Here is a 19259-nt window from a genome sequence, read left to right as displayed (position 1 = left end):
TGTGAATTTAGACAAATCTACTATTAGATTACATTATCTTTGTATATTTTTCATGCTTACAAAATTTCAAGGTGATCAAAAATCAATAGTCATGTCATCAATTAATTGTCTAGATTCAAGTTTTAGTAGTTTAAAACATGGAATCCAAGTTGTAGTCACATTTTGGGGAGGCTTCTAGCCGCCATCAAGATGCCATCATTCTATAGTGAATGATGTGATTCTTTGATTAATGAGGATTGAACTAAGTGATTACACAAAAAGAGACCTCCTTCATGATTTCTTTAGCCAGTGAGGTTTAATTGTAGAATTATAATGAAATGAGTTCTCCCCAAATCAAATGCCAAAGAGCCCTTAAATTTAAAATTTTTAATTTATTGTATATGATTTAGCTCATTGTGAGGATTACATATTGTTCTTAGCTCATTGTAGTGATTACATATTTTTCTTTTAACATGTGACTTAAAATAATTAATATTTTTTATTATCTATTTTTGGCCAACTATTCAAATGTGTGAATTGTATCTAATTTATTTCATTTTTATTTTATTAATTAATTTATGTGTTGCATAGGCATGTTGCATAAAACGTCGCTATATGCTTACCCCACCCCAAATTTTTCATTGCCGCACAAAATTTCCCCCTATTTTTCATTTCCCACCTTTTTTTTCCCCCAAAGCTTTTTTCTTTAATTTTTTTTTTTCTTTCTTTTCATTCGGCTCCCACTTCTCAAACTCTTAAAAGTTAAAAACCCACTTTTCACCTCAGCCACCATGGATCTACTCTCTCTCACCTCAGCCACCACCCACTGCCACCGAACTGATCTTCTTCATTAGATCATCTCTCAAACCCACATCAGACTTGAAATTGAAAGTGATATCGGATGCAATTGAAGAGTTTTAGAACACAAGCCAGTGCCAGCATGATGGTGGATTCGTTTAGTGGGGTGGGAGTCAAGGCTCCTCTGGATTCTATCAGGGGCTTCTATTATTGTTTCTGTATTCAATTACATGCTAACTTTTGCCACTCTCTCCTTTACTGGGCATTTGGGTTCATTAGAGCTTGCTGGGGCATCCATTGCTAGTGTGGGAATTCAAGGTCTTGCTTATGGGATTATGGTATGACTCTTTCTTTTTTTTTACTTGAGAATTTATATGTTGCCTAGGAAAATTATTATTTCACATTTACCCATTTCAAGACTGTCGTTAACACCACACAAATATTGTGGATATGAAATTTTGCAATGTTTGTGTAGTGTGAAACGGGGAGTGTGAGACAATTACGATCCAAAATTCTAGTTACACTATATATATATATATATATTGTCTTTCATTATATGTTTCATGTATGTAATTCTTTCTTTATGATGGAAAAAAAAAAAAAAAAAAAAAAAAAAACAACAGTTGGGCATGGCTAGTGCTGTGCAAACCGTGCGTGGACAGGCATATGGGGCCCAAAAATATGGGGCATTGGGCGTCATATGCCAGAGAGCAATAGTTTTGCATCTGGGAGCAGCAGTACTCCTTACCTTCCTCTATTGGTTCTCTGGCCCAATCCTCATAGCCATAGGCCAATTTGAGAGCATAGCTGAGCAAGGCCAAGTTTTTGCACACGGTTTGATACTCCAACTCTATGCATTTGCAATAAGCTGCCCCATGCAGAGGTTCCTCCAAGCACAGAACATTGTAAAATCCTCTAAAGGTTCTTCTTCTTTTCTTTCTAAAGGTATTTTTTTTGTTAATTAATGAATGCCATTGTTGTTTGATATAGTATGTTGTGAATTTTGTAAGTTATTTTTTATTATGCTCAGTTTCCTTTTCTTATTAAACCCATGGACAAGCCTATGTTACTATTGATCGGCACTCTATTGTTCTACTAATTTTATATATTAGTATAATAATAGGATTGTATAGCATCGGAGTGGGGCTCGTCAAAGAACTAAGAACCCATGAGGTTGCCATTGCCGAACTCAATAATCTTTCTTCATCTAGGCAACCTTATCAACCCCTCTTTGTTTGTTACTCTTTACTATAATACCACACTAGACTTGCCCTTTTCTTTTGCTAATGTCTCTTTTATTGTTTCCATAGTGGCAAAGTATGCATGCCAAGTGCTTGTAAAAATTACCTAGAGAGTCAAAAATAAATAAATTAAGAGATTTGTGGACGCTAATTAGTTAATGGCTTTAAGATGTGCTGAACATGAATATGACTGAGCTATATCTATATGCTAACTTTTTTTTTTTGGGGGTTTAACACTATGTTTTTGCAAATAAAAAAAAAAAAATCATCTAATTGTGGTTTGGGTTGGTCTATATTAATTTAATAAAGATGTGTATAGTGACTGAGATTGAACTTTTTGTGAGAATTTGGTCAAATTTCTGAATATTAGATGAAAAGAAACTAAAAAATAAGTGGAAGTTCATTTGTCCAATACAAGCACTAGTTTGAATGATCCATTCTTAGGATAAATTGCACTTAAGAGAAGTTTTTGGGGGAGGGAGGTATTGCATAATTACTAATTAGTGAATAATTATTAAGGAAAAACCATAGATAAAATAGCGGTTTTTGCAAACAAGAGAGGCAGCTAACCTAATAGGTAAATGATTCAATGCATCTTAGATTAAAGAGTACTATCATTTTCATAAAACTTGTGCATGTACAAATGATTTTATATCTTGAAAATTCTCATCGTGCTTCTCATCTGACATGGATGCAGATTAAAGCTCAAAAAACATGATATGTGGTCCATATCTGCATGAGGTAGTCTTCTTTAAATAAAATCATTTTTACTTAGCAATATATATATTAATACACATCTAGAGCTGTAAGGCATTGATGGTTTTATTTAGTTATGCGTAGTTGTTGCAAGGGTAATAGAAGGCTGCCTATTTTGTGGCAGTTAAGCATGGCTTGAAATTTTCTTTTACATTTTCTTTCCCTTGGTGAAATGTTAGGCATTCCTTTACAATGCACACATGTTTGGTTTGACAGGAATGCCTTGCACATATTTTTTATGGAATTTTCCATTTATTAATGGTCTTACTTATTGCCTTTATTTTTAGTCTATGCATCTTCATTTCTAAATAAATAAACATGTTAGATTGGTTGATCTTAATAAAATAAAGATTACAGTACTCAAGTTTGTAAGTGCGTTCATTGCATTTTTATAAATATTATACTCTTATTTTGCAGGTTAACCACTCATTTATTGTGATAAGGAATTGGGATGGTGTGTTATGGACTGCAATATCTGGTATTAAGGTAAACCATATTGAAATTAAATTCCACTAAAAGTTCCAAAACATATAAGGGTCCAATTAATGTATACTCTAAGAAGGCATTTGTGGAATATGTGAAACACCACTATTCTGATTGGATGTTTCACATTAAAAATCCTATTTTTAAGAAGTACACAAAGAAAGAAGATCGTTACAAGAATGGCCCTTCATTCATTCCTACACCCTTTTGAAAAAAGATGGTGGATAAATGGATGGATGGAGAATGAGGGGTGAGTATAAATGAAATACATGTCACAAATTCTCTCTATCTCTCTTGCACTCTCTCTAACCATTATTTGTGGTTTACATTTTTCACAATTGTTATATTATTTTAATTTATATTTAATTTTGATAGTGGTTTAAGTAATCAAATTAAATTATTATTATTGTTAAATTAAAAAAAAAGTTATTATTGTTGTTTATGATATATTACATGATTATATTTGATATACTACTTTGTGCACTTATTTATTGAAGTATTGATACAAATACAAATTCACTTCAATTGTTTCATTTTAACTCATGTTTAATGCTTTTTTTTTTTAAGATGGTACTAGCAGAAATGAAGAGGACAACTCAAACAATAACATGGAGGTCGAAAGCAACTTGGAGGGTGACCTAGAGGAAAACTAATGTAGATCTTTTCATAATTCTAGTTGTTTGAAAAATATTTTTATGTAATGGCGTAATTTCAGGAATTTTTTGTATATTCTATATTTTAAAGTTTGAACTTATAAGAATTTTTATGTTTCAATGGATCAATTTTAGTAATCATTGTACTATTGTAACATGATAGATAAACAAAAATGATATAAAATAAATTAAAAATAAATAAATAATAAAATATTTAAAATATTAATATTATCATTGACATAAAAATTTAGTCATAAATAACTTTATAGTGATGACAAAGTCTCTCGCAATTTATAGAATAGTGACGCCACTTAGCCCCTTGCAAAAACGTTTTAAGTGACAGTTTAACGTAATCACTATTATTTCTAGCTAATTGTGAGGGGTTAAAAGCCCTCACAAATAAATTTTAGCGACGGTATTTTTTGTCACTAAAAAGTATGTCATCAATTTGGAATTCTCAAATAATTAATTGTGAGGGTATGAAGGTCCTCACAAATAGTTGTTAACAACGACTGTTTTCCCTCGTTAAAAATAAGTCGTCAACTTTTTTCATCGTTTGGTAATATATTTATGAGGGCAAATTTGTTCAATAACGACGGTAAATTGCTCTCGTAAATTACCTATTTGCGAAGGTATGGTTGCAAAATCTCTTTTAGCAACAATAACAAATACGACGGCCTTCGAGGGCCATATGCCCTCGCTAATAACCTTTTGCGACGATATTTGAATTTTTACGAGGGCATTTTACCCTCGCTAGTAGACTCTTTTTTTGTAGTGTTCCTATATATAGCAGGCACTAAACGGATGATAAACCCAAAGAGAATTCCAAAAATAGCTTGGTCTAAGATTATCATGTGTAGACATGGTGCTTTGGATGTAGCAGCCTCATTCTAGGATTTTGGGCTATGTTGTGTCTGCTTTTTACTCTTGCATTTTGCAAAAGCATCTTTGCCTTTAAGCATAATCGGACTTCGTTATGACAATGTCCAATGATAAGTAGTTTAGTTTCTTAAACATTTGTAATTGATCTCGTTTGTATAATTTTTCATTGGTCTTAAAAAGCACTATTCATTACTTTTCCTATGAATTGTTGTATATAAATTCAAATTATAACATTTCCCATAGTGCCAAAGTTGTTCACAGAATCACAAGTCAACCGTTACTTAGGCATGTTCTGCATTGAATCTCATGTCAAGCAATCTCCCCATCCCAAGCGTACTATATTTTCATGAAATTATTTACGAACTAGACAAGTATGGATGTGATGCAAGGAAATGATGGCATGAAACCTAAAGAGTCTTGGAATGCAAAACAGGTGTTGCTGAAGGAGTCCAGTGCAGAACAAGTGTTTCTTATGGGGTCCAATTTGTTAGCGGGAGTTATCAAATAGAAGATAGAGATTTAGTTGAATTAGTTCTTTAGTTTATTGATAGGCTTATCAAATAAATGCTACTTAGTTGTTAACAACTTATTTTTAAAAATGTAATTCTTTATTATCGGTTAGTTGTTGGGCATATCCCAATCTAAATTTTGAATTCAATCAAATGGAGTTAACAGACATTAAAGATGGCAGGGGTTATTAAGCTAATGTGACATGAAAGCTGTAAGTACTTTTTTTTTTAATGAAGTGTCATGTAGTTATTGGTTGGGATTATACAATAATTTTCCAATCCACAAATCTACCAATGTACTTTTATTTGGAATAAGCTTCGTGTCACAAATTGTGGCACTAGACTTATTATTTTATTTGCTAAACGCACACCTCCCAGTGTTAATGTTATAAACTTTGTGCTGTTACATTGCTGTCAGACATATAGGAAAATGAAGGTCCATAACTCCTCCATCAAACTTGGGTCCCAATATTCAATAATTCTGGGCATAAAAAGAGGAGATATCAAATATTTTGCTTTCGAAAGAAACAAATGTTCTCTGCTTTTAATGTTATAAATTTATTTTTCCTGCTTGATTGCTTCACTCCTCTTACTTTAATTATCTACTTATCAAATACCAGCACTTTACAGCAACTTTTAGGGTCCGTTTGGATAGCACTTATTGTTGCTGAAAGTTGATAAAAATTGATTGTTGCTGAAAACACTGTAGCAAAATAATTTTTAAATGTGTAAATAGTGTTGTGGGACCCACTTTTAATATTTTTAATACATAAACAGTGTGTGAACAGTACATGAACAGTGCTTTCACTGTTTACGCACAGTAAATTTTGTCCCCTCCCAGTCAACAAGTGCGGCCAAAGTTTTTTTTTTTTTTTTTTTTTCGGAGTAAAACGTAACTCAACTTTAAGCAACAAACCGTTCTATCCAAACACAGTCTTAGGATAATTAGTTATTTAACACCATGTGCGATAGCCGTGCCCCCCCACTTTGAATACTCGTCCCAAAACGCATGCTAAAATAGATGAAATACATATAGGAAAATGTTAACGAGTGTCTTTAAGGTAATGATTAAGAATCTAGTTAAAGAAAGTTTTTATGAAAAAAAAAAAAAAAAAATTAATGTTTTGACAATTTTTTTCATTTCCCATAAAAGTAATGTTAAAACTTTCCTATAATAGATTGTTAATGAGTACCGTTAGGGTACTCATTAGCATGACTTTTATATTATATTATTTTATTAGTTAATTTGTTTTCATTGGTGTAGAATAAGATCTCTCTTTCATTTAAATGAGAATAGGAATCGGCCAACTATGACAACGAGAAACAAATAAAATTTTGAAGAATCACACTTGAATAATGTCAGTATGAAGTCAATACATGGACTTGTAAGATTACACGGAAACAGGATCTTTTTTGCATTTAATATAACGCGAATTTTGTCTTCTTAGTTTTATGGGGTCCAAGACGAGATTCTCATGGTTAAAACTTCTTTTCTTGATAGCAGTTGCATTGTATTAAATATGGAAGAAGATGCATGGCAATACAGCTGATAGTCCAAGTTCTTCAATTATAAAACTGCAAACTTCTGTTCAAGAGACATTCAGCTTGTGCACGAATAGGAAAATCCAATTTAATTTATGTTTAAACAGTTTGAAATGTCTACTTAATCCAACTTTAAGGTATTCCATATTTTAATTGAAAATATTAATTATATAGTAAATTTTTGAACCCAAATTTAGTTTTTTTTTTCTTTTTGATTGAGCAAATAGGTTGTGATTGTTTCCGTACAATATATTTTCCGAAAGAAAAGGTTTTCAACTAAAAACATTTCCGACTGAATTAACTTCTTTTTTCCCCTAATTGGTTGTGGGTTGCATTTGAATCCTTTGTGATGAAAGTAATCATTTTAAATTGTTCAAACTATTTTCTTTTTAATGTCAAGAGTATTCAAATTGAACAGCGATGAATGACTTAATGTGGATGTGGATGTGTTTTTGGTGCTACAATATCATCTAAATTTCATTTATATGCATTTTATATAATCAGATGTGAATGCTAAAAGAGTACATCAAGTCTCTCTCGATGTCCTAGACCATCTAACAACGAAGGTAGGCAGTTTTCTAGGAAAGTGGCTATCCAAGTCAGCTAGAATCCTAATGAAGAAGTCCATTTGTAAGAGAACAAACATTCGCGTACATCCAACTTAGGAATCAACTTTATGTCATCTTCTTCCGATGGCATTTTCTTGGACTGGGTATTTTTTTCATACGCGCTTAACTTATTGACTGAACTAAGTACACCCAACTTCACAATTAGTATTGTTATCAAAAGTAATCAAAAATGAAGAAACGAATAATTGTATTACATCACCCAATAGAGCTGAATGGGGTAGGATTGGATTTTGGGTGTCTTGTGTCTATCTCCTGTCATCTCTTTGGAAGGGGAAAAGCTCGCATAGGATGGGAGTGGGACATGTTGGGTAGGGCCAGTCCAAACATTTCTGAGACCTAAGGCGAAATTTTTCAAATAGGGCCTTTATATCATCACTAAATAATATTTAACTAGCATTTTATATAATAATTTTTTTAAAAAAAATGCATTCTTTTTACTTTTTAATTTGATTTTTTTTTTGAGAAAATGTTGTTGGGTTAAAATGAATTGACCCCATGCAATTAATTAATTAATTAGATCAAATTTCATGCAATAGCAAGACATCACAAACAAATCACCAAATTATCTAAATGCAATGGAAAATAAATTTAATACAGGTAATTTGTTTACGAATAGGAAAAACTACTGAGGCAAAACCTCACTTGGTGATTTTAAGGTCACCACTACTAAGAATCCACTATTATCAATCACAAGTGGTTACAAGTATAAGGAATCTTACCAAACCCTTTGGCTTATCTCGAAATACCAACCTACAATTGAACCCTTATCACAATACCCAATTGGACTTGTATTATAGCGGCAATCTTTTCATTGATGCACGAATCCCAATACGTGACTAACCAATGTATATGGATCTCAGTACGTGAACTTGAAGAGGTTGTTGGCTGCAAAGTTCTTCAGTTCATCAACAATGAAGATCAAGAAGTTTCTTGGATACAAAACCCTTGGCGTAAAAACGCAGTAGCTAAGAGAGAATAAGGAACTAGGTCATTTTTTGTATATGCGATGCCCTTTAAAATAATCCTTATATATGTCTAGGGTTGTGAGAAAAGAAATCATATACAAATATTTCAGCATGGGCCGAAAATCAAATCTAGAAGTTCTGAATTCGTAAGTCTCAATAGAAACAGCTTGTGTCGAGCTTTGACTTTAAATCTCGATAGAAGTCTTTTTGTCGAGATTACTATCGAGTTTTAATGAACAACTATTCTTTACTTGTTTCTTAGATACATCTTCATGGTTTTAGCACTTAACTTGAACAACATGTTTCTTGAAGTCTTAAATCCATCATAAATCTACCCAATTATAAGTAAAGTGCATTTTGTTAAAGAATTAGCTAATTATATAAAATATGTCCCTAACAAATGCTAAAGTTATAACAAATTTTACTACAAACTGATGTTGTAACAAATGTGATCAGTGACATAAGGCTTACAAAAGTGCTAGAGATATTATAAAATTTACAACATGAGAATTATAAAGATATATCACCAATCACAAAAATTCATTAAAAAATGTATTTAATAGTTTGTTGAAACACATCTATCATATTCATTGTTACATCAAATCATAAAAGTTATATAGTAAAATTTATAGCATTTTAATATTTTTTGAACGGTTTTTAGACCCCTTAAACCAACCGAATTAACCTAGTTAATTAGCCAAGTGATTAACTTAGTCAAATTATGCAATTCTAGGTTATCACAAACACACAATCATATCAAGAATATAAGGTAGCAGAATAATAAATAACACAAGATATGATGACCCAGGAAACCACACAGAAAAAGCCTGAGGAAGATTTGACCTAGCTATCTTCAAGATAAACTTGAATCCACTATATAAAGAATTGAAGTTCATACAAAAGGACTTACAAGCTCTCCGCTTGACTTCCTAATGCTACCCACCAGTAGAACTTACTGACACGACCACGTGCAAGTTCCGAATTTACGGACTCCTTCTTTCTTGGATTCTCCACCAAGTACAAGCACCCACGCTTGTTATTCTTTAAACTCCAATGACAGCAACTGAGTTGATCATCAAGATATTGGAGTAGTCTCTACCTTGAAAACTCTAAGTTTATGTGAAGGAAAACTCCTCAAGGATCTCACAAGAGATTCACACAAACCGCAATGTATGAGCAACAATATACCCAGAGTAACTCTCTAAAACGTGGCTAGGGTTTTGCCTTTTATACCTAGGGTAAAATTAGAAAACCCAAAACGTTTAATGAGGCAGGGCTGAGTTGGAAAATTCTACAGAAAAATATTTTGCCCGATATTTGATCGATCGAGTCTAACTTTCGATCAATCGAGCCAGGCCAAAATGCACCAATGCATCTGCAACCTCTCGATTCCAACTTTACATAAAATAAATAACTTTGAGCAAGGTTAAACAAGACTAAACATATTGTTTTGATCATGGTTTACCAACATTACAATTTAGAGTTCTAAATATATTAAATCCTAATTCTTTAGAACCTAACAAACTCTCCCTTTGGCAATCCGAAACAAAACACAAATTAAAAAGCTCAAAGTTTACAAGTAAAAGCCCTTTACAAAAATAAAACTCATAAACTCAAATTCAATCCTAACTATCATCCATCAGTTGCAAGTGTAGACAGCAGCTCAATTGAATCAACCTGTATATTCCTGAAACACTTAACAAACGCATAAACGCATGTGTGACAAAAAACAGTAAATAAACAGGTAAGATATTTTTGTATGTTTCACACAACACATAATGAAGACATATATCAATGAATCACTCATAAATATAAATCAATAAGCAATGAATACAAGAATCAAGAATCATGTATATCAAAAACAATGTAACTCCCCCTAACATGAATAGCCCCAAAAAAATGATATACAAAGTGAAGCACCTAGATACAATCTAATATAACTCCACTAGCTTCGTAAAACAAAAATAAACTCCCCCTAACTACAAAAACTCCTCTACAGTGTCAAAACTCTACTCCCCTTTTTTGTGACGGAATGCCAAAGGACAATCACACGCCATCATCAAAAAGGAGGTGATGAGGGTGAACGCAGATGCGCAAAGTCAACTCGTAAGGCACGAATCTCATCAAGTAAGTCCACCAAAATCTGTCCATGAGCCGCCTGAACGGTCATGACAGTCTCCAAGGTACGACGAATATCAAAGTCATCCGAAGAAGGTAGAGGAACATTAGCAGCAGTAGCATCACCAACAGGATCAGGTACATCCTCACCAGCAGGACATGTAGAAGAAGAAGAATGAAGAGGTGTGGTACCAGAAGGCTCTGACCTAGGGTGTTTAGAGCCAGCTTAAAGATGAGCAACCCTCTGTCTAAGAAAAGATGCACCTATAGGAGTAATAACATGAACGGGCTCAGAGGAAGAGAAACCACTAAGATCAAGATAAACTCCCCCTAACTACAAAAACTCCTCTACAGTGTCAAAACTTTACTCCCCCCTTTTGTGACGGAATGCCAAAAGACAATCACATGCCATCATCAAAAAGGAGGTGGTGAGGGTGAATGCAGATGCGCTAAGTCAGCTCGCAAAGCACGAATCTCGTCAAGCAAGTCCACCAAAATCTGTCCATGAGCCGTCTGAACGGTCATGACAGTCTCCAAGGTACAACGAATATCAAAGTTATCCAAAGGAGGTGGAGGAACATTAGCAGCAGCAGCATCACCAACAGGATCAAATACTTCCTCACCAGCAGGACCTGTAGAAGAAGAAGAAGGAGGTGCGGTACTAGAAGGCTCAGACCTAGGGTGTTTAAAGCCAGCTTGAAGATGAGCAGCCCTCTGTCTAAGAAAAGATGCATCTATGGGAGTAATAACATGAACGGGCTTAGAGGAAGAGAAACCAATAAGATCAAGATAAAGCAAAAACCTATGAATAAAAATAGGATGAACAAGAGTATGAGAAGACGATGAACTCCTATAAACATCGTTCAAAGAACGAAGAAATAAATGAGAAAAACTAATAGGAGCATCAATAACAAGAGCGTATAAAAACACACACTGCTCAAGAAGAATGGTGTGAAGATGAGAAATTGGCCAGATAGAGTGACAGGCTATCCTAAAGAAGAGATAATGCAACTCAGATTGCTCAGCAGTGGTGATCCTAGGATCAGAACCCCACTGGATAGAAGACCCAGTGATGTAGGACATGAGATCACTCAAAGGAGGAGACTCATCATAAGAATAGACAAGGTGCTGGACCATAGATACCTCTAGAGCATCAGTCACTACAGTAGGAGTAATAGTGTACTCTACGCCTCGTATCCAACTCTTTACTAAAGTATTGGAATCATAGACGCAGATAAAGATGTTCGAAAATAACTCTCTAATCAAGGTAGCAGGAAAAGGAGGATCAGAAACATCCAGCAAAGATAACCAGCCCCAACGCTCAAAATTTGCCCTAATGGCAGGATTAAGTTCATCTAAAAGAACAGAATGCTCAACCCAAATCTTTCTCCTAAGGTTTAGCTTCTCAAAAATCTCTTAGTTTTTCTCACTCAGAAACTTCTCAAGGTCAGAAAAAGGTGTGGGTGGTGAATGTGAGGGAACAGAACTATGAGCTCTAGTCTTCCTAGGCATGATGCTAAGGAAAGGACAAAGACACAAAGAGAAAACCAAAAGAACACAAAAATAAAATAAAACCAAGGGCAGACTGCAAGTTAGCACAAAAAAAATATAGAACAAAAATCTATATGATACATGAACAAGTACAATGTCATGATGCATGTAATAATGCAGTAAATAAAGTTCAAATTAGGTTCAATTTCACAAAATTAGCTTGAGCATAGGATTTCTAACAAAACCCTAAAAAATTTGAAAAACCACTTGAATGTTTTGAAATAAATTTGATAAATTAATCATCACACAGTGTTGAAAACATATTAGAATGACCAATTTTATCAAAACAACAAGCCAATTTGATCAATTGAACCCAATTGAACAAAATCCCCAAATCGGATCAATTTCAAACCCTAGAATTTTCAATTTTTCACAAATCACAAAATTGATCAAATTAACCAACATAGATCATGAATATACCAATATAGCAACAAAACCCATTGATCAATTTCACAAAATAAGGCTTGATTAAAAAACAATCTGAAATTACTCATAGTCCGAAATCCCCAAATTAAAATGCATGAAATTAGAAAATAAAAACAAAAGGAAGGGTAATATGGACATACCGGCTTAAGGAGAGAGAAACCTTGCAAAAAATTTGGAAGAAAACGACAAAAAATTTGTTGTGGAGCCTTGCCGAGTTGGAGAGAGAAAGAAAGTTTGAAAACTTTTTGAAAAAGTGTTTTGAATCAGTCAAAGAACAGTGTTTTAAAAACCTTATTCGCGATATTTGATCAATCGAAGATTACATTCGATTGATCGGATCAATCCGAGACTTTTAAAAAACATATAAGCACATTTTTTATCAATCGAAAAAAAGAATGGATCGATCGAAACAGACAGAGGCTCACAAAATTTTTTGAGAAAAAACACAGTTTTGAAAAAGATTAAACACATTTTGGGCACACTCCTCAAAGCATTAAAATTGAAGAACAGAAAGCATGAGTATGAGATGAAATGCTTTTTCAAAAACCCAAGTTTTAATCCCAGTTTTCTAAAGAAAATTTCAGCCATTCTTCCTTTAAATTCTCAAGCAAACAAATGTTTTGCATAATACTCAAGGTATTTTCAAACTTGGTTGGTCAAACCAAAAACACACACAATAACATGTACAGTGTTTAGCAAAGAGTAACTTGTGTAGTGTGTGCAACTAGTAAAAGCTTAAGATACATGTAAGGTGATATATGAATAGCAATCAATCACAAAGTCTACAAAATCCATCACATAGAATTCAAAAGAGACTATCACCTAAAGAGTTATATCATATAACTCCTACATCTCCTAGAACATAAGCTTGCAATCATGTAAGTTTCTTAAATTTTGCCTTATAATTATGTGAATTGGCATCAAGCCTAATAGTACACACTAGTTTTAATTATGTGAGTTTGGCATCAAGCCTAATAGTACATACCAATTTTAAGCATTAAACAATTAATCAAGGCTACACCTTATGTTCTTTTTGTGCATGTACTACACTTTCTCGAGTACAAAATCTTATGATATGCACTAAGGTGTTCATCATTGACTAGTGAACAGTGGTGAGATGGTTATTTATGCCTTTCTCAAAAGGATCAAGTCCGACAATCAAATAACATGTGACTTCAAGATCAAGGCAAAGTAATCAAAAACCATAAACATCTTTCCCACACAACATGCACTACAAAGCTTCAACTAGTAAAGTGCCAAACACAATTTGCTTTCCTCACCCCCTTTTTTTCTAAAGAGAGAACAAATAAATCCTAGAATGAAATGCATGAATGTTATGCAATGCAAATCCTAGAAAAAAAAAAAAAAAAAAAACAATGGTCTCAAAAGAATAGAGTAATGAAGTACAAGGACCATGTCAAAAAGACTCAATTAGGTCGAGTCTTTTGCATCCAAAACCTTTTAGATGCACCACAAGCATTGAAGTTCCTATTCACGTTCGAGTGATTTCCAACTTCAGAATTAGAATAAAGGTTTAAAGCCTTTACCAATTCACCAATGAGTGCTATAGGATCTTGTACTTGAGGCACAAGCATTTTTGGTTTGTTTGCTCTCTTAGCAGCTTGAAACTTATAACAGTTAGGACGAATGTGTCCAGACTTCCCACAAAAATGACAAATCCAAGCACGTTTACCATGCATCTTGTCATTAGAAAGGGTAGACTCCTTAGGTTTAGATCCTTCCAGATCAACCCTAATCTTCCTAAAAGGTGAAACTTCTATAGGTTTGACTACTTCACTCACAGGGGGTTGGACAGTTTCACTCACAACCTCACTCACAGAAGGTTCAGAAGAAGATGAAGGAACAAAGTTCGTGGAAGTAGGTGCAGACATAGAGATGCTTTCAACATATCCTAAACCAGATTTATCAGAAGGATACTTTTGAACATTTAGCATATGATCAAGTTTAGAACTAGCAAATCTAGCAACAGATAAATCATATTCTAAAGTTTTAACTTTATCAAGCAAGAGCATATTCTCAGATTTCACGTGATTCAAAAGATCATTAGCATCAAATAATTTAACAAGCAAATTTTTCTTTTCAAGCTCAAGAAAATCAATTTTCTTCAGGCCAAGTTCAACATTCATAGCATCCTTTGCAGCAACTTTGCAAAGTTTATTATAGGTCTCTTGAAGATCTACATCCTCAGATAGTTCCCCATCAGAAGGGTTCTTTTCAATAGACACGCTTTCATTTACTACAACAGTAGCAGTGAAAGCAATGAAGTTTTTATCCTCGTCACATCCAGACTCATCATTAGAAACCTCATTATCACTAAAGGTTACAGCCATAACTTTACACTTAGACCTCAAGTAAGTAGGACATTCAGATTTCACATGACCATACCCTTGACAACCAAAACACAGAGGACCCAAAGAACTGTTTGAAGATTGACCTACTTTTTCTCTAGGTTTTTCAAAGTTATTAACCTTAGTGGGATCATTCTTCCTAAAATTTCTAGGTTCAGCAGTGTTTGTACCTCTTGCCTTTCTGTTGTTATTCCTAAGAAAGTTTCTAAAGTTCTTAGTAAGATACGCAATCTCTGTAGTTGAAAGCTCATCATCAAATCCACCAACCTCAACATCATCAACTGACTTAAGAGCTATTGATTTGGATTTGTTAGCTTTGGGCAGGTCTAACTCATAGGACTGAAGAGATCCTACAAGCTCATCAACAGGGATGGAGTCCACATCCTTGCTCTCAGTAATGGTAGTCACTTTGAGCCTAAAGTCTTCAATTAAAGATCTAAGAATCTTCCTAACAATTTTACGTTGATCATAAACTTCACCCAAATTAAAAGCAGAATTAACAATATCATTCAGTTTAGCATAGAATTCATCAAAAGATTCATCATCAGAAATTCTAATGCTTTCAAATCTAGAAGTTAATTGTTGCAATTTATTGATCTTAACTGCCTTTGTACCTTCATGCACTGTCTAGTGGATTTTCCAAGCAATATGAGCAGCCTCAACATTCGAGATTCTCTTAAATTCCTCCATAGAAATAGTATTAAAGATAGCATTCATAGTTTTGCTATTGAAACCAGCTGCTTCTTTTTGAGAAGTTTGCCACTCACTCATAGAAGTAATGGGCTTCTCCCATTCATACTCAACGGAATTTCGAACCTTCTCATCAATGGATTTCAGGAATGCTTTCATCCTTACTTTCCAATAAGCATAGTTATTCCCATTAAAGTAAGGTGGAACAATGAGAGAGTGTCCATGTTCTATGAGAACAGGGATCAAGGATCAGCTCAGAGATAAAAAAATCTCAAACACGAGAGCTACCCGCTCTGATACCATTTAAACTGTTTTTAGACCCCTTAAACCAACCAGATTAACCTAGTTAATTAGCCAAGTGATTAACTTAGTCAAATTATACAATTCTAAGCTATCACAAACACACAATCATATCAAGAATATAAAGCAACGGAATAATAAATAACACAAGATATGATGACACAGGAAACCACACAGTAAAAATTTGGGGAGGATTTGACCTAATTATCCTCAAGGTAAACTTGAATCCACTATATGAAAGAATCGAAGTTCATACAAAAGGACTTACAAGCTCCTCGCTTGACTTCCTAATGCTACCCACCAGTAGAACTTACTGACAGCTCCGAATCCACGGACTCTTTCTTTCTTGGATTCTCCACCAAGTACAAGCACCCATGCTTGTTATTCTTTAAATTCCAATGGCAGCAACTGAGTTGATCATCAAGATGTTGGAGTAATTTCTACCATGAAAACCCTAAGTCTATGTGAAGGAAAAATTCTCAAGGATCTCACAAGATATTCACACAAACCGCAATGTATGAGCAACAATACACCCAAAGCAACTCTCTAAAATGTGGCTAGGGTTTTGCCTTTTATACTTAGGGTAAAATTAGAAAACCCAAAATGTTTAATGAGGTAAGGCTGAGTTGAAAAATTCTGTAGAAAAACATTCTGCCTGAGATTCGATTGATCGAGTCTAACTTTCGATTGATCGAGCCAGCTGAAATGCACCAATGCATCTGCAGCCCCTTGATTCTAACTTTATATAAAATAAATAACTTTGAGCAAGCCTAAACAAGACTAAACATATTGTTTTGATCATGGTTTGCCAACATTACAATTTAGAGTTCTAAATATATTAAATCCTAAGTCTTTAGAACCTAAAATTTTTCCAATTGAATTACTTGTGATTAGTAACATTAATCATCCATTTTGGAAAGTTTTTATGTGGAATTTAAAAAGCTATCAAAGCTGTAAATTACTTTTTCATTTTTCCATTAAAAAATTTCTTAAATGGGTTTACTAATGTATGCCATGATGGCACACATTAGTCAAACTCTTATTTAAATTTGTCTTATATCTATCTCTAGCATTACTTAATTCTTTGAGCTTTCTTAATAGTGAAAAAAAAAATTAACTACAATTTTTTTAATATCTCCTAATTTTTTTTAATAAAAAAAAAATCAAATTTTGCCCCCAAAATTTGGGGCCTTTCACTAGTAGAGGGCCCCTAGGCAATGACCTTAGTGGCTTAGGCCTAAGGCCAGCCCTGATGTTCGGGTGGAGTTGGTTTGTTGTATTTTGTCGTTCCTAATGAGGCATGACTTCAACAATAATGAGATAGAGAAACAAGAGAAAGAAGGGAGACAACTATGAGAGTGTTGAGAAAGAGAAACAAGTGTTTTGGGAATGATGATAGAATTCTGACAAAATTTGAGTCAATATTTTTTTTTATGGATGTGTATTTTGATAAATCCACTATTATTTGAATTACATTTTCTTCTTATATCTTTCATACTAACAAAATTTCTAGATTATCAAAGATTAATAGCTATATCATCAATCCAATGTTTAAATTTCATGTTTTTGTAATCTTAAATTATGCATAAAAAATAAGTTTATGGATTGAATAATCAATATATTTAATTGACACAAAATTTGACACATATGTTAAGAACATAAAGAATATGTAATTCAAGTATTTAACATCTAGATCTTCATAATTTGTTCCCACGTTAATTTTTTTAGTTGAAGTTGTAACCAAACTTTGTCCTAATGGAGTAAGCACTAAAAAAAATTAACTTTCATATATATATATATATATATATATTATATCCCACTTGTAAGAAATTAAATTGTATAGACACACATATTCTGCATGGGGCAATAAAAAAATTAACTTTCATATATATATATATATATATATTATATCCCACTTGTAAGAAATTAAATTGTATAGACACACATATTCTGCATGGGGCAAGCAAAACATATCTCTATCCTTTCTCCTTTTAGAGTAAGAAAAACCTACACAAAGTTGAGCAAATAAGGCCGAAATTGTTGTTCCTCTCCACACACACACACATGCACATACAAAAAAAAAAAAAAAAAAAAGTCCGAAATTGTTGTCATATCTACACTCAATTAAGATTAATAAGCAATTATTAAGTTTTAGACCCAGGTTGATGTTTGCTAATTTGTAAATTATCAAATTATTCCAAATTATCCCAACTAACCAATTATGTGTAAATTAGTTGAAGCATACGAGGCATATCAAATAAGATGTCAATAATCATATAAATCAATCAAAAGAACGAGGTGACATAGTGCCGAAGTGAAAAAGGATAAGAAAAACCACTCCAAAGGAAACCTTTCCTAATAAAGCAATCCACTAGATAAATTTTTTCAAAGTTTCTAAACTCAATTATAAGTCTAAGTTTATGTAATTTCAACTTTCAATAAGAGGAAAATAGAAGTGAGAATTCGACAATTAAGCATCTCAAGAATCAAGGGGAAAATGAAACATAAATTAAGTTCTTCTATTAGGGAAAAAAGAGAGGGAATGGGAGATGACAATTGAATGGAGAGAGAGAGAGAGAGAGAGAGAGAGAGAGGAATGAAATGGAAAGCGAGTAAACAAATGACTAGTGTATTACAATAAGAGACAAGCACAATTAATTATAAAGACTTCAATTATTATATTGCATATATTTTATGGTTGCTAATATTGGAAAGTTCAATACAAGCAAAATTTGTTGTGGTTGTGTCTCAACTCTTGTTGTTGTATTTTTGATTTAATGTATGTTTTACATGGTATTTAAAAGGGTTTATTAAAAAAAAAAAATTGAGAATACTTCTTATGAAAGAAATTTATTAGAAATTGAAAAAATTATAGTTGTATATATATTTTTTGAATTTTGTTTTAGATAGCAACTGAAAAGTGAAAAGATTTCTACTTAAAAGCTTGAATTTGTTTGCTCAACTTTACTTCATCCAGTAAGTTGGAACTCACAATGTTCATAATGAAGTTGAAAAAACGTTTATCCAAAATAACATTAGAGTAGGGGAAAATGTTTGAGTAAAATAATTATTGTTACTGATATGTTTATAAATATGCTGAAGATGTATATGTCTATAACTACGTTTAAAATTAATACGGTTATATGTCTCTAAATATGCTAATTAGTTGGTAAATTCTGTGTTCTGCCAAAATTTTGTAACTTCACCTTAAAGCGCATTAAAACTCGATAGTGTAGAATTCTCCAAAGGGAATGCAAAACCTATAAAAGGATATCACCACACCCATGATATTTACGGGAATTAATTGATAAAGATAGAGTAGCATCATTACAATGGACACTCTATTTCTTTGGGATAAGAGATGTTAA

General features: G+C 33.1%; 1 non-coding gene across 3 annotated transcripts; it reads left to right on the top strand.

Annotated features, from left to right (window-relative positions):
• Positions 1 to 641: 641 nt before the first annotated feature.
• LOC111996903 (uncharacterized) lies at positions 642 to 4051 on the top strand. 3 transcript variants are annotated; one of them, XR_010625722.1, is made up of 5 exons: positions 642 to 1115; positions 1401 to 1722; positions 1901 to 1988; positions 3192 to 3260; positions 3825 to 4051. It is a non-coding gene; the product is annotated as an uncharacterized LOC111996903 (transcript). The 3 variants fall into 3 exon arrangements; XR_002881289.2 differs by lacking the exon at positions 1901 to 1988 and adding an exon at positions 2716 to 2759 and having other exon boundaries at positions 644 to 1115; positions 1401 to 1698; XR_010625721.1 differs by lacking the exon at positions 1901 to 1988 and adding an exon at positions 2716 to 2759 and having other exon boundaries at positions 644 to 1115.
• Positions 4052 to 19259: the final 15208 nt, after the last annotated feature.

This window comes from Quercus suber, unplaced genomic scaffold, assembly GCF_002906115.3.
Source record: "Quercus suber isolate HL8 unplaced genomic scaffold, Cork oak 2.0 scaffold_618, whole genome shotgun sequence".
Lineage (NCBI taxonomy): Eukaryota > Viridiplantae > Streptophyta > Magnoliopsida > Fagales > Fagaceae > Quercus > Quercus suber.
The sequence above is the reverse complement of the archived record's forward strand: the minus strand, read 5'-3'. Positions and strand labels throughout refer to the sequence as shown.